Raw genomic sequence first — 13912 nt, 5'->3', positions numbered from 1 at the left:
ATAAAAGCAAAACTCATTAGAGCAACTTGAGGACCTGAAGAAAAGTAAGCAAGTTGTTTGAAATATTTTATACTTCTGGCAATTTTGCAAGCTTCCCAGAGGGAGAAATGTATGAAGACAGAAGTAAAGAATTACACTAAGTAGCACTAAAGCACCAATGAGAAGAATAAAGAAATAAGTGCTGCAGGACCAGGTCTCAAGAAATTCTCTTGTTTTACAGTGGAATAATTGAGAGGAGAAAATAGATTAAGACAATTTGCGAAAAAAATGCTTAATGTCTATTGCTAAAGTTCTCTGAGTAAATTTGGTTGTTATGCTAAAGAATTACTATTCAAATAAATTTATAATTACTTGAGAATAAAAGCAAAGCAATTACAAAGCAAATGGATAAATAAAATATTGAGTCCATTAAAAAAGTATGCAGATTGTTAGAAAAGTCAGTTTTCATAGAAAAGGCAAAGCATTTTCAATAGCAAGAATTAAATTGATAAACTAAAAAGGATGAGGGAGAAAAAAGGGAGTATTTAGCAACTGCACACAAGTAAAAAAGGTTATAGAGCTGTTTGTTCCTCCCAAGATTCTAAAATCATCTAGTGTAGAAGTTACCTTACTATAATACATAATCCATTATCCCTTGTAATTAGCAGTTTAATCTCTTTGCTTACATTTTAGAAATTCACTAAATACTAGGAACTGTGTGATATACACTGCTACTAGTTCTGTAGCACATTGAAAATTAAATATAAAAATAATCTCTACTGTCCAATTGTAGATTGACAGAGCTTTTATATTCTTACTGTCTCTCTCTCCCTATCTCTTTCTATCCTCCCCCTCTTCCTCTAGCCTTTACTCTTATATTTTCTCCTTACTCTCTTTCTTTAATATTTGTGACAAAGTCAAATGGCTCATAATGGCTTTGAATTTGCCCCATACTAGATATGAATTTCTGATCTGCTTTCCCCTCCCTCTGAAATACTTGGATAATAAGGAAATTCAGCCATACATTTTTAAGATGATTATAGGCAGTTACAACCTAAATAATTATAGTTAAATTATTTGATAGTACCCCAAAAATGTAGTATAATGATGGACAGGAGAAATTTCATAGGGCCCCAGGACTAAAAGATGAACTGCAGTAATATAAATGTTTCTAAGACTTAGTCTTCCCCAGGGATGAACCTCCTAACTATTTGTCTAATACTAAGTGTCTCTACAAAGCAATGGAACATCAACTAAGATAATATGTTCTTATAAATACTGTCATTAAGAAGCAAATATCAGTTTACAGGTAAGATTGATGCTTTATTATCACAAAACTCAAGTAAATTGTTCAAGTACAACAAAAATTATATAACTAGGCACCAGCAAGATGACTCAGCTGACCACCTTACTTTCTGCTAAGCCTAAGCCTAAAGCCTTGAGATTGGTTTCCAGAATTCTCATACTAGAAGTAGGAAACCAAATAACCCTTCATATTGTTTTCAGATGTCTACATGTGTCATGGCATGAATGTGTATACTCTGAACTATTTAATTGCTCTTTTTATGTTTTATGAATCAATGTTTTTAACTCTGTGTGAAAACATCTACAGAAACCAGAAGTGAACATCACATTTCCTTGAATCAGAGTTACAATTGGTTTGGCGGCACCACTGTTGCTGGGGGAATGTAACTGGGCTTCTCTGGGGAAGCAACCAGAGCATTTAAGCACTGAGGAAACTCTGCAGCCCCAAATGGATATTTTTGTATGAATTATAACTTATAGATAAATATGAGAACATTACTAAATTTGTAAAGTAATCCTTTCTTTAAAAGACACCTGTAATGTTCTTTACATCACATAAATAACAGGGCAGAGTTCTGCCACTATTCAAAATTCGCACATCATTATTTTCTTCAACTGAAACCATAATAAGGAGCTTCAGTTCCTCGTTTCCCACCACAGAGAGTGTGAAAGTCCTCAGCTCTCTCGAAATATAATACAGAGTGTTTAATTTTATGTTGCTGCTTTTTTCACATTTATTCACTTCTTTTGTGTTCGTGTGTTTGCATGTGTTGGGTGTTCATGTATTCTGGTGCTTTTGTGGAGAAGAAAGGATGATTTACAATGATTTGTTTTCTTCTTATACCACTTGGGGTTTCATGATCAAACTTACTTCATCCTTATCTTCTAGTACCTTTACTTGCTGAGTCCTCTGAGTGGCTCCCTATATGGCACATTTAATCTTAGATGATTTTTTTTCTTTAATTTAATATCCTAAAATAGTAGAAAAATAATGAAATTTGGAATAAACATTATTTTCTTTTTTAATTTGAATTTGTTTGTCATGTTTGATTATTGGTATATGCTATGCTACATACAGTGTTCTATATATTATACATATATTACATTATATAATATATATATTGTAAAATATGTTTGTAATAAGGGAAATTCAAGAGTAGTTAATTTGATTATGCACAAATCTGTGACTGATATGTAAAAATAATCACACAGATTATATTCCTGCTAAAGATACATATTTCACTCCTTTTCAAGCAAAATTTTCAAATACTTTTTGATGCTTATAATTTTCAGTTAAATTATTGATTAAACCAAGTAACTTTTTTTCAGTTTTGGATGCCTTAATGCCTACTGCATAAATTTTTTAAAAAAGAAATAATGTCTTCACTTATTATTCTTTTGAAATATTCAGTTTGAATTCTAAGCAAGAATTCAAGGCTGTTGTTTTTATCATAAAGAAAATTTGAGCTAACTTCTGCCTCAGAGAACTATTATTTACACTGGAAATAAATGAAAATTGCAATTTTAATGAGAATATTTTGCATAAACTTAAACTATAAACCTTTCTTAGTTCTTGAAAACATATTAAGTCCTAGTGATCATACTTCCCCTTTAAGCATTGGCTGAATAATTTGACATTCAGTGTTCCTCTAAAACCAGGGATGCAACTGAAGAGGAAATAATACTTTAAGTTTATTTACAAAATGTTTGTAACATCCACTTACTAAACAATCTTTGGGAAATGAGCACAAGATGATTCTGAAAGTGACTTTAACAACAAGCAGAAAAATGAAATTAAGACTAGATATCATGCTAGTCGGTGGATACACAGTTCTTTAATCTCAGTGATCAGGAGGCAAAAGCAGGAAGATCTATGTGAGTTAGAGTACAGCCTGGTCTACAAGTACTAGTTCCAAGACATCTAAGGCTATTATACAGAGAAACTGTCTAGAAAGGAAGGAAGGAAGGAAGGAAGGAAGGAAGGAAGGAAGGAAGGAAGGAAGGAAGGAAGGAAGGAAGGAAGGAAAGACCTGAGATACTTGAAAAGCTGCCAATTCAAAAGAGCAATCTTTAATATTAGTTGATGTTAACAAGTTTAAAGACTAAAGTGTCAACTAGAAATAAGGTCAAGAATGAAGGTGTTATGGTACTGTTAATTGCCCCAGAAGAATGATGTACTTGTGGTGTTAATAGGCAATCCCTGCAAAAGCTGTTAGCCTTTAATTAAACTCTTTTTATACAGGAGTTTGGATTTATGGGAAGAAGGTAAGAAGGTGGAGTCATTAAAAATCAACAGATTATAAGGTATGTACTTCCACTGATACTCGGTAATGAATGAGCCACGAAAGAATTCCACCTTGTTGTTAATTATGAAGTCTAAAGTTTATACTTATTGAAGTTTTGTGATTTAAAATGTATTTTAGAATTACGGGTTATACTTGTATAATCCTTAAAAGTAACAGCATATCTGTATACTTTTCACTGATTTCTTTTGTCTTGCTAATGAGGAAACTTTAAGCCTAGTTATGATATAATTTATTAATAATCTATTAGAAAGACTATAGTATTCTTTGTTTTCTAATATTTTCTTCATAGAAACCTTTATAATCATTCATTAATTTTCTTAAACGTAGTGTTGGGAGCAGTGAGACCCCAGATCCTGAATTTCTTGTAAACAACTTGTTTACCCCTGATCTGAGTGCCTACAGCTGCTCTGAGCACAAGACCTTCAGGAGTTCCTGATGGCAGGAAAGTGGTTTCTGGTGGGTTTGGCTGGGGCGTGGCTATCTCTATGTAATCTGCCTCTAAACACAATAAAGGGGGCATTCTTGGGGCTTTGGTATCAGTGTTAAGTGGTCCTTGTGTAGGTCTGTCTCTGCGTCTCTGCGTCTTGGCGTGTGTATTCTCAAACTCCATTCCCTTGCCCGAAGTTCGCGAACTGGGTTCAAGCACACAGAGCGCAGACACGGGGGCGTGGTGCCCAGCATATAGTAATAAGCATGCTCCAATTTGGCTATGGTATACCTGTATTCTATAAACATACTGAACTCATCGAGATTATACAGTTTTATCTATTGGTTTTATGAAATTATTTTGAATTATTATTTTGGAATTTTCTCTTCTTAAATTCTGCCATTTCCCCTGACCTCCTCCTCTTCTTTTTTCCAAAATCATTTTTGCTCTTTGTCTGTTTCTGACCCAGTACTTTGTGTATTCTTGGTTGGCTTCAAATTCACTATGTACCCTGGAATTCCTGATCATCCTGTTTCTATCTGCAATGAGAGCTTGTTTTTTCAGGGGTTTTCTACCGTGTCTATATTTTGTTATTGTAGTTGTTTAGTCTTATTTCAATTAGATAGATATTCTCCTTATTGTACTATTTTTTTATGACTACTTGTTTTATGTAGGGAGGTGTTCTTAATTTGTAGAAGGTTTCTTAACTTGTGGTAAGACATGTACTCACAGGTGTAACTGTGACAGGAAAAGTTTAGTGACCCTTGGAAGTACTGAGAGTTAATGCTCACTGTTACCGCAGAATAAACTCAAATCATTGCTATATTTAATATTTCTCTTCTTAGTTATTTTCATCACAGTGACTAAAAGCAAATAAATTCAGCTTTGGAGATATATCCCTGTGCTACTATTAAAAGTGCAGGGCTACGTAAAGATAAAAATTATAGGAATACTATGGTAAAAATAAACACCCTAATTTTAAATGTTTCATACTACTTTGACTGTAGGGATAGGAAGAATTAATTATATTGAAATCTTTAATGTCTGGCATCATAGTTTATTAGGAATAAAAATATGTCTTTGAAAATCTATAGGTTGTTGAGGCATACAAAAATAATGAGTTTTAATGGGATGTGTAAGTGCAGGAAAGAAATGTAAATAATGAGAGTTATGGAAAAATAAAGACAATACTGTGTTTGAAATATAGGGCCATATTTGTCATCAAAGGTGTGGACAAAGCATAGTTTTTGGAAGTAGTTTCTCAGTTACTGTTTTTTTTTTTTAAAGAGTGAGAGGATGCCACATGCAATTCACTAGTAGATACTAAGAGTTGCACAGCTTATATCTGCAATGCATGAGCGTGTGTTTCTCAACATATATATGTATTTCTCATGTTTTTGCTGGTTCTTTTTCTTCCATTTTCAGCTTTCTTCTATTTAGTTTAATTTGTTCTTCTTTATCTTATAGTATTTCATAATTATCGTTTGGATACATGTTTGTTTTCTAAGGAAAGACAGAAAGAATACAAATTCAGGTGTGAGAGGCTGCTGGGGGAATCCCAGAGCAGTGTAGAAGAAAGTATAATGAGAATAAATTGTATAAAACATCTATTTTTGACAAATAAAATGGGAAAAACATGCATATCAAAAACACCATATCTCTAGTTAGCTAAATATTAAGAGATCACAAATTTTGACATTGCTAAGTTCTCATTTTACAATCTTTCTTATAAGTAAACAGGGTGCATTGGTTGATTTTGTGTGTGTGTTTGTGTGTTCATAGTGTGAGTTTGTGCCACCCATGTGTCCATGTTTTGAAGGACAACATAGACATTATATGTCTTTATTATTCCCCACTTTGTTTTTAGAGACTCTTAATGGACCAGGAGTTCCTCATTTATGCTAGAATAATTGTCCAGTGAAATCTTGGGATCAACTATCTCTGTTTCCTAGTGCTAAAAGTAGAGCTATTATTATTATTATTATTTTTTTGCTCCTCCTCCTCTCCTTTATCCTCCTCATTCTTCTTTTTTAATGTAAATACTAGGGATCCAAATAATCATTTTTCTTATCTGTTAAAAACTTTTTTAAATGAGCCATGTTCCGATCTCAATGTTTTTCTATGTATTTTGCTTTCTGAAATTATAATAAAATTGCATCCTACCCTATTCCTTTTTCTCCCTCCAATAACCTCTCATTCAAGCTCATTTTGCTATCACATGTAAAAATGTCTATGTATTTGTGTATTCTAAATACATAAATAAAACATTCTCAGTCATATGTTGTATTATGTAACCTATATGTATATGATATCATGCTTGACAAGTTGCTATTGGATAATCAATTTTTGCATTTTTCCCTGGGAGAAGATCATGCATCCCACTTGACATTTTTCAGATGAATAGTTATTTGGCTAGAGTTGTGATCCCCAGGAGTTTTTGCCTTTGCATAATAGCATGCCCACGGAAATTATTACCTTTCAGGTGTGTTTAACTAGACATAGTGCTGAGTCTTCATGGGTATAGCCTCTGTGACATTTCTAGGTGGCACAAACACAAAGCCACCTCCACGTACTTTTGGTTCTTGCAGAGTTTTGCCACCTCTTCCTGTAGCCTAGATGCAGGAGTTTAGCTCTATATGCAACAGCTGCAACCAGATACCATATTACTTTTGTTCTTTGAATTTTTGAGAACAACAAAAAAAATGTGTCTTTATTTAATGGTCTCCGTGTGGTGTGATAAGAAGAGACTTTTTGTTTGATTGTTTTTTAAGTCATGGGTAAGAAGGACACTTGTTCTGCAGATGTAAATATAAGCAGAAAGCATACTGATTTAGTAATGTGCAGTTATAATTTCTCTTCTAAAATCTAATACTTTACTAGCAAGAAATATTTGTCTAGATTTTCATTAAAAAGTATTGCAGTCCTCTCTGAAATCAAAATAATCAGCAGAATAATAATCCACTGAAGTCAAATGTAGCACAATTATTAAAAACTAGAGGTAGATACTGGAGTTCAACCTGAAGGTCAGAAAGGCAAAACAACCAGTCAGTGGCTCTTACTTCTGCTTCAGTCCGAAATGTTGATCCTGCCTCCAGGAACCTCAGAATGAGACTGTCTGTGGGACAGTCTCCTCCTATCTTATATTCCTCTCTAGTGTTAGAATTAAAGGTATTCACCACTCCTACATGATTTCTATGGCAAACTAGCTTGGCAACTGAGATAAAAGGTGTGTGTCACCAATACCTGTTCTGTAAGGCTTATCAGTATAGCTGATTTTCTCTCTCACAAAAGCTTTATTATTAAAATACAAATGAAATGTCACTATATTTTCCCATTGTCTAAGATTTTAAAAAAATGGAAAATAAAACGAAAACCTCTGAACCCCAATTTCTGTCTCTGGGTTTTTATTAATTATGCTATAGTCTAGAAGATAGTTTTACTCAGCATGACTTTGTTGTAAACACTGCTTGTTCATTTCCCAGCTGCCCAGACTTCTAAAATAATCACACAGAAACTATATTATTTAAATCACTGCTTGACCCATTACCTCTAGCTTCTTATTGGCTAGTTCTTACATATTAATTTAACCCATCTCCATTAATCTGTGTTTCACCACATGGCAGTGGCTTACTGGCAAAGTTACAGTGTCTATCTCTCATGGCAGCTCCACGGCTTCTCTCTAACTCTGCCTCCTTCCTTCCAACATTCAGTTTAGTTATCTCCACCTAGCTAAGTTCTGCTCTGTTATATAGGTCCAAAACAGTGTATTTACTCATTAATGATAATTACAGCATACAGAGGGGAATTTCACATCATGACCTAGTAGCCAGTGTTGGTTCAAACATAGGGTTTGACTTTATTACTGTATTTTGGACATATTTAATCATAGCATAGTCTGTGGGGAAAATTCCCTGGTGAAAAACAACTTAATCCTATGTGTACAATAAAGCTTAAGGCATGACCACATGAAAACTCTATATGAAGTTTATATGACATTTTCCATAGATGTATCTATAGATATCTTACATTTGACACCTATCCATAAAGTTATTTTCTGTAGATTGACAGTTTGACAATAAATGCCTGGAGGAGAATCTAGTATAGTCTCTGCTACCTGGTGGTCCCAAAGAAACTTGTAATGTCTAGTAATGGAAACCTAGCCAAGTATTTGTGGCTACCAAATGTCACCAGACTATAAACCATGAATTCTCCCAGCCTTAGGGGTGGAAAAAAGACATATATTCTTCCTTGTGTTTTTAACATTCCTGTTTCCCTTACCACTTATCTCTGAACACAGGGAACTGCATGCCTTCAAAAATGTATGTTCTCCTTTTGTTGAGTTTGGACAAAGTCCAATTATAAAGCTGTTGTTAATAGACTTTATTTGTAAAACTCAATACCTTTTCTATGTACCACCAACAAATATACAGAGAAAGAGATAGTGAACACATTCCTATTTAAAATTGCCTTAAATGAAATACAATATCTGGCAATATGTCTAATCATGGAGGTAAAAGTCCTTAAAATAAAAATGTTAAATCTCTGAAAAAGAAGATAAAAACAACAGGAAACCGAAGAAATTGAAAGACATTCCATGTTTATGGATTGGTTGAATAAATTTGAAGATTATCGGGCTATTATAACCAGTTAGAGCTTCAATAAAATCCCAATTAAAATCCATGTATACTTCTTTACAAGAATATAAAAATGATCTATAGAACCAGAAAAGACCCAGGTTAACCTAAGTAACTGTCAGCAAAAAGAACAATGCCAGAGGAATGACCATTATTGGCATAAATATATGTTACAGATCCACAATTCTCTACAGAAAAATCGAAATTCTACGAAATACCTCTGAACATGTTCGTTGTCCTTAGTAACTAGGAAGATACAAATCAAAACACCATTGAGATTTCACCTTAATTTCTAAATTTTCTCAGAGTCCCCATAAGCAGGACCCCAGTCAGTAGAAAGTATAGAAATCTATGTCCAAATTAAAATATTGCTTATAAATGTTTGGTTTTATTTAAAGGAGGTTGATTATGAATGGTTAGTGGTGATAGTCAATCTCTTTTTGAAGAAAAAATAGTGGGTACTATATAGAAACAATAAAACGATAGGGTATTGAATTAAGTTAATCTCTAAAACAGTTGTTAATTCAAAATACCTTACATTGGTAGAAATTTAAGGTCAAATTTCTAAAATGCACATATTTCTACTCTTGCTTAAGATTTCATGTTAATGCAACTCATTTAAAAATATAATGTTAAAAAAAGTAAATGAATAGTCTTCTATAATAGTCAAACTTATAGTCATGTAAGTTAGATTTTCTAGATATATAGAGATATATTTCAAATAAGTAATCTTCAAACACTTCAAAGACCTACAGAATATGGCATTTAAAATGTTTTAAGAACATGGACTTTTCTCAACTGTGAGATATGTCTGCTCCTGTCAATACCAATTATTTAAAGAAAATAATGGACACTGAAGAAATACTTTATGGAGATTGCTTTCAATGTGACAAGGCTAGCCATTTGGGCAAGAATTTGCTCTTTGTCTGGACTGCTTAAATGTATGCTGTAGAAACTGAACATTCATGACCCACAGAAAAGTAACCACTAAATTTTAACAAAACAAGGTAGGATGGTCCTTTAGGGTTTTTGATCCACAGAAGACACTGCCAGATTTTCTGCAGAACACAAAGGAAAGTGACTGAAGACCGTCAATACAGGTAGGACAGTCTTTAAACTCCCTGTTTTAATGAGAAATCTGTGAGATACTTAAGACTCGTAGGTTGAAGATGAACACCACAACATTGCAAAAGAGTATTACATGACTGTTCAGGCAGTCATATATCTCTGTCATTTCTAGTGTTTTGAAAATTGCATTCAATATAGTTACTGTTTACTCAGGTAATATTATATCCCTCTAGATTCTTTGATGAAATTGAATAATAGTTATTATTATAGATTTCCTTAGTTATAATAAAAGATAAATTAATGAAACTTTAGATTAAGAAAGATAAGATATATGATAGACTATTTTGTTTAATTTTTCAAAATTCAAATTGACTAAATATTATAACTATAATTCTTGCTTGATACCCTTTTTATTATATGTAATTTCACATTGTTAGAGGTAAAACCTTCTTTTTAATGAGACAGAAAATGGGAGAGGATGTGGGATACCCTTCTCTATGCTGTGAATATGTTTTATTAGCATTGGTTAATAACAAAGCTACTTTGGCCAATGGGAGGAAAGAATATAGCTAGACAGGAAATTCAATCAGAGACAGACAGAGAAAAAAGGTAGAGTCAGGGAGGCACTGCAGCTGCCACAGAAGCAAGATGTTAGGTAACAACTCATGAACCTCAAAGTAAAATATAAAGTAACAGAAATGGGTTAATTTAAGTTGTAAGAGCTAGGTAATAATAAGTCTAAATTAATAAGTCAAACAGTTTTTAATTAATATTAAGTTTTAGAGTGGTTATGTAGGAACTGGTGGATGGGAGAAAAACTTCCATTTACAGAAATGTATACTTGTTTTTTATCCAAAGACTAACAAAAGATATTGTTAATAACTTTGTGATCTTTCTTTGTGATCAGGCCTCACTGAAATCCCCCACAATGTTTATAACAGCCTCTCCTTGCCTAGACCTTTATCTTTAGCTTTATTTATCAGTCAATAGAACCCATCCTTAGTAGAGATTCCACATGTACTTTGAAAAAGAATTTGATATAGTCATGTTTAAAGTCTCATTGTACACATAGGATTTGGGTAATTATTACCAGAAAACTATACTGTACGAAAATATGTTAGAAAATATACTGATGTTAGTCTCTAGGCATTTAAACCACTACCGGCTAACAAATTTCCGTCTTACCTCATGCAGGTCATTTCCTTGTCAGCCATGATATTTGGAGGGACACCACTCCCCCAAACAAACTGGTCCAGTTTGGAAATCAGTTTGGGGAATACACAAAATAAATCTACACTGTGATGGAGCACATGCCCAAAGAACCCAACATCCTTTACAATAAATACTATCTCAGACATATTCACTGCTACTCTCTTCACAATAGCTAGAATACAAACAAACCAAATATCCTTCAACTGATATGTGGCTAATGAAAATGATGTACATATAAACTATGGAATACTGCTTGGCTAAAAATAAAAACCATAAAATTTATAGGTAAATATATGGGACTAGAAATGGTGATATATTGTGACACAAGTTCTCATATGTACTTCCTAGTGTGAAATCATTGGATTTAAATATATAACATTGAATAATTGTAGAAACCAAGAATGCAAAGGAAGACCAAACTGAGGAACAAGAAGAAAGACAAAAATTGTACTACAAAAGTAATTTGAAAGGGAAAATGGGAAAAATGGGAAGCTTTAGTTAGGAAGCTTGTCAGGGGTGATAGATAAAGAAATGGGAATCAGCAGTGTCCAAAAACATATGTTTTATATACAGATATAAAGACTTTAAATGGAATTTAGCCTTCAGGTTTGACAATGCCACCGTCAAATGACATAGAACATATAACAAAAACTCTATCACTAGGCATGAAATGACTTCTTTTATGTTGAGCGTCAGAGTTGTCCAAGAGGGTCCCTAAATATGAGCTACAGCTGTTGTTATTGGTTGATTCCCAGAGATAGACAGTAAGTCAGTCTTGCTAAATATACCATTTATTCAGACAAAGATGACTTGAGCCTGATCTGACCTAAAAGACTTTCGTACAAGGAATAGCTTTTTTTTTTTTTTTTTTTTGGACCAGAAATCTCTATGCAAACTTCCAAAAACAGAAAGCAACCATCTTCCTAAGCTAGCAATGACAACTTTAAACCACAACAGTGATGAACAATAAGGTTATCCTTATTGGCAGATAAAATTTGTTAGCCCAGTATACTCTTAAGTTATTTCACTGATTTTTTTTAATACAACAGAAAGGTTAAATGTGTTTGAAGCATAAAAATATGATAACATCTTAATCAGCATTGAATGTCAGAATAAAGTCCCAATTTTACAAAGTTAGAATTAGATATTCAAATGAGTTATAATAAACATATATTTTAATGAAGTATGGCATTATTATTTTCTAGGGATCGGCATTCTATTTAAATTAAAAGCATTAATTTTTTGGCAAAAAATTCTAAATTCAATGTATCATTTCAGCATACCATAGAAATCACATAATAAAAATTATTCTTATGATAAAATGAGTCATCTATTCAGCTTCTAATTTTAAATAAAGGTAGAACAATCAATATTAAACTGAAAATATGTACACTTTTCATATCCTTGCTTTGGTATTTAATTGAAACTGCAAAGATTTTATTGACATATAAATGGTTCAAGTAAGTTTGGAACCATTTCAGGATGCTTAAAATGATGTGTTTTTGCCATTGTCTATTTACCATATGGGAGCTTCAGATTTAGCATTCTGTACAGTTGATTCACGTCAACACATTAGCATTATTTTCCTAAATATATTTTCAGTCTAGAGTGGCCAACTAAAGCATTTTCTTTAGAGACTCAGCTAACATTTCTGAGAGAAAAGTAGGGAATCGTGCAAAAGCTATAGCGCTGACAAAACCCGAAACAAAAGAACATAGTTGTTAAAATTCTACTGGCTTATGACACTAATAAGTTTCATCTGGAGAGTTGGAGCATATATACAGATTGCCATTTCAGAACCAATGTCATATGGTGTTTCTTAGGCTAATCAAATAAGATTTTTCAATTTTCATCCTCCTACTGCTTATTCCATCTGTTTGCTTGAGTCTTGCCATATAGTTTAGCATATGAAAGTCACTTTTTTTCAGTCTTAAAGTTTTACAATTTATTTTTATGTATATCTTTGCAATGGTAAGCTTGAAGTAAGGTCACTGAAAACATAAAACCTGGTACTCTAGTGAATTATATTTTACAGATCAACATTTTATAGTATACATATGGGAGCTCACTTCTGGGTGATGTTGCAGTATGACTGTCCTGCTGGTGACAGTCTATTCTTCATTGCAAGCTATATTTACCCTTGGGGCACCTGATAAGCCAGGAATTCAATTGCACATGACCTGGGGATCTACAGAGCTTGAAAGAAGTTCAAGTGAGGGAAGAGAGATGTGATTAGGCTGATTTCAGAATTCTATGGAAAAATAGAGAATTTCTGAATGATTTTACCCCCTTAACTCATTACTCTCTCCCTTTGGATTTTTGGGTAGTTACATAGTTATTATTCCTGCTGAGAACCTAATATTGACTCTGTCTTCTCCTTTAAAAAATATGACTATATAGGGAAGAATTTGCAAAGTCTGTCTTTTCTACAAGGAAGCTTGTTAATGCCTATTCTAACTTTTAGTGTGTACTTTTTGATATTTATAGTTTATATATAATGGATAATGCTATTTCTACATTTAGTCATTTCATATGTGACTATGTTATCCTCTAGCAATTTATCACTTTCCAGCCCCATGACTTACATGCTTAATTATATGGGAAAACCATTAACTGCAAAGTTAATTTAGGTAATCAATTTTTGCATTTTTTGACACTTAAACTGCAGTCTATGGTTATTTTTCCCCTCAAGCTTAAAAATAATAATATTATATTTTAAGTAATTTATTCGCTATTGCATTCGTTAAAAGTGAGTGTATTAATAGAGGTTCTATTACCCTGTGATGAATTAGCATAATAATCTACCTACTGAACTCATTTCTTTGCAGTCATTTTCTTTAAAGGTTAAATTTGTGTACTTTTATACATACAGCTGTTTTACAGTTAACTTTTTAAAAGAACTTCAGATGTGAATAAGTTAACACAGTTTTGATACATATAGTTTAAAATCTCTAGTTGATCTAATACTAGCCTAACTGACA

Source organism: Chionomys nivalis, chromosome 12, assembly GCF_950005125.1.
Source record: "Chionomys nivalis chromosome 12, mChiNiv1.1, whole genome shotgun sequence".
In the NCBI taxonomy this organism is placed as follows: domain Eukaryota; kingdom Metazoa; phylum Chordata; class Mammalia; order Rodentia; family Cricetidae; genus Chionomys; species Chionomys nivalis.
The sequence above is the reverse complement of the archived record's forward strand: the minus strand, read 5'-3'. Positions refer to the sequence as shown.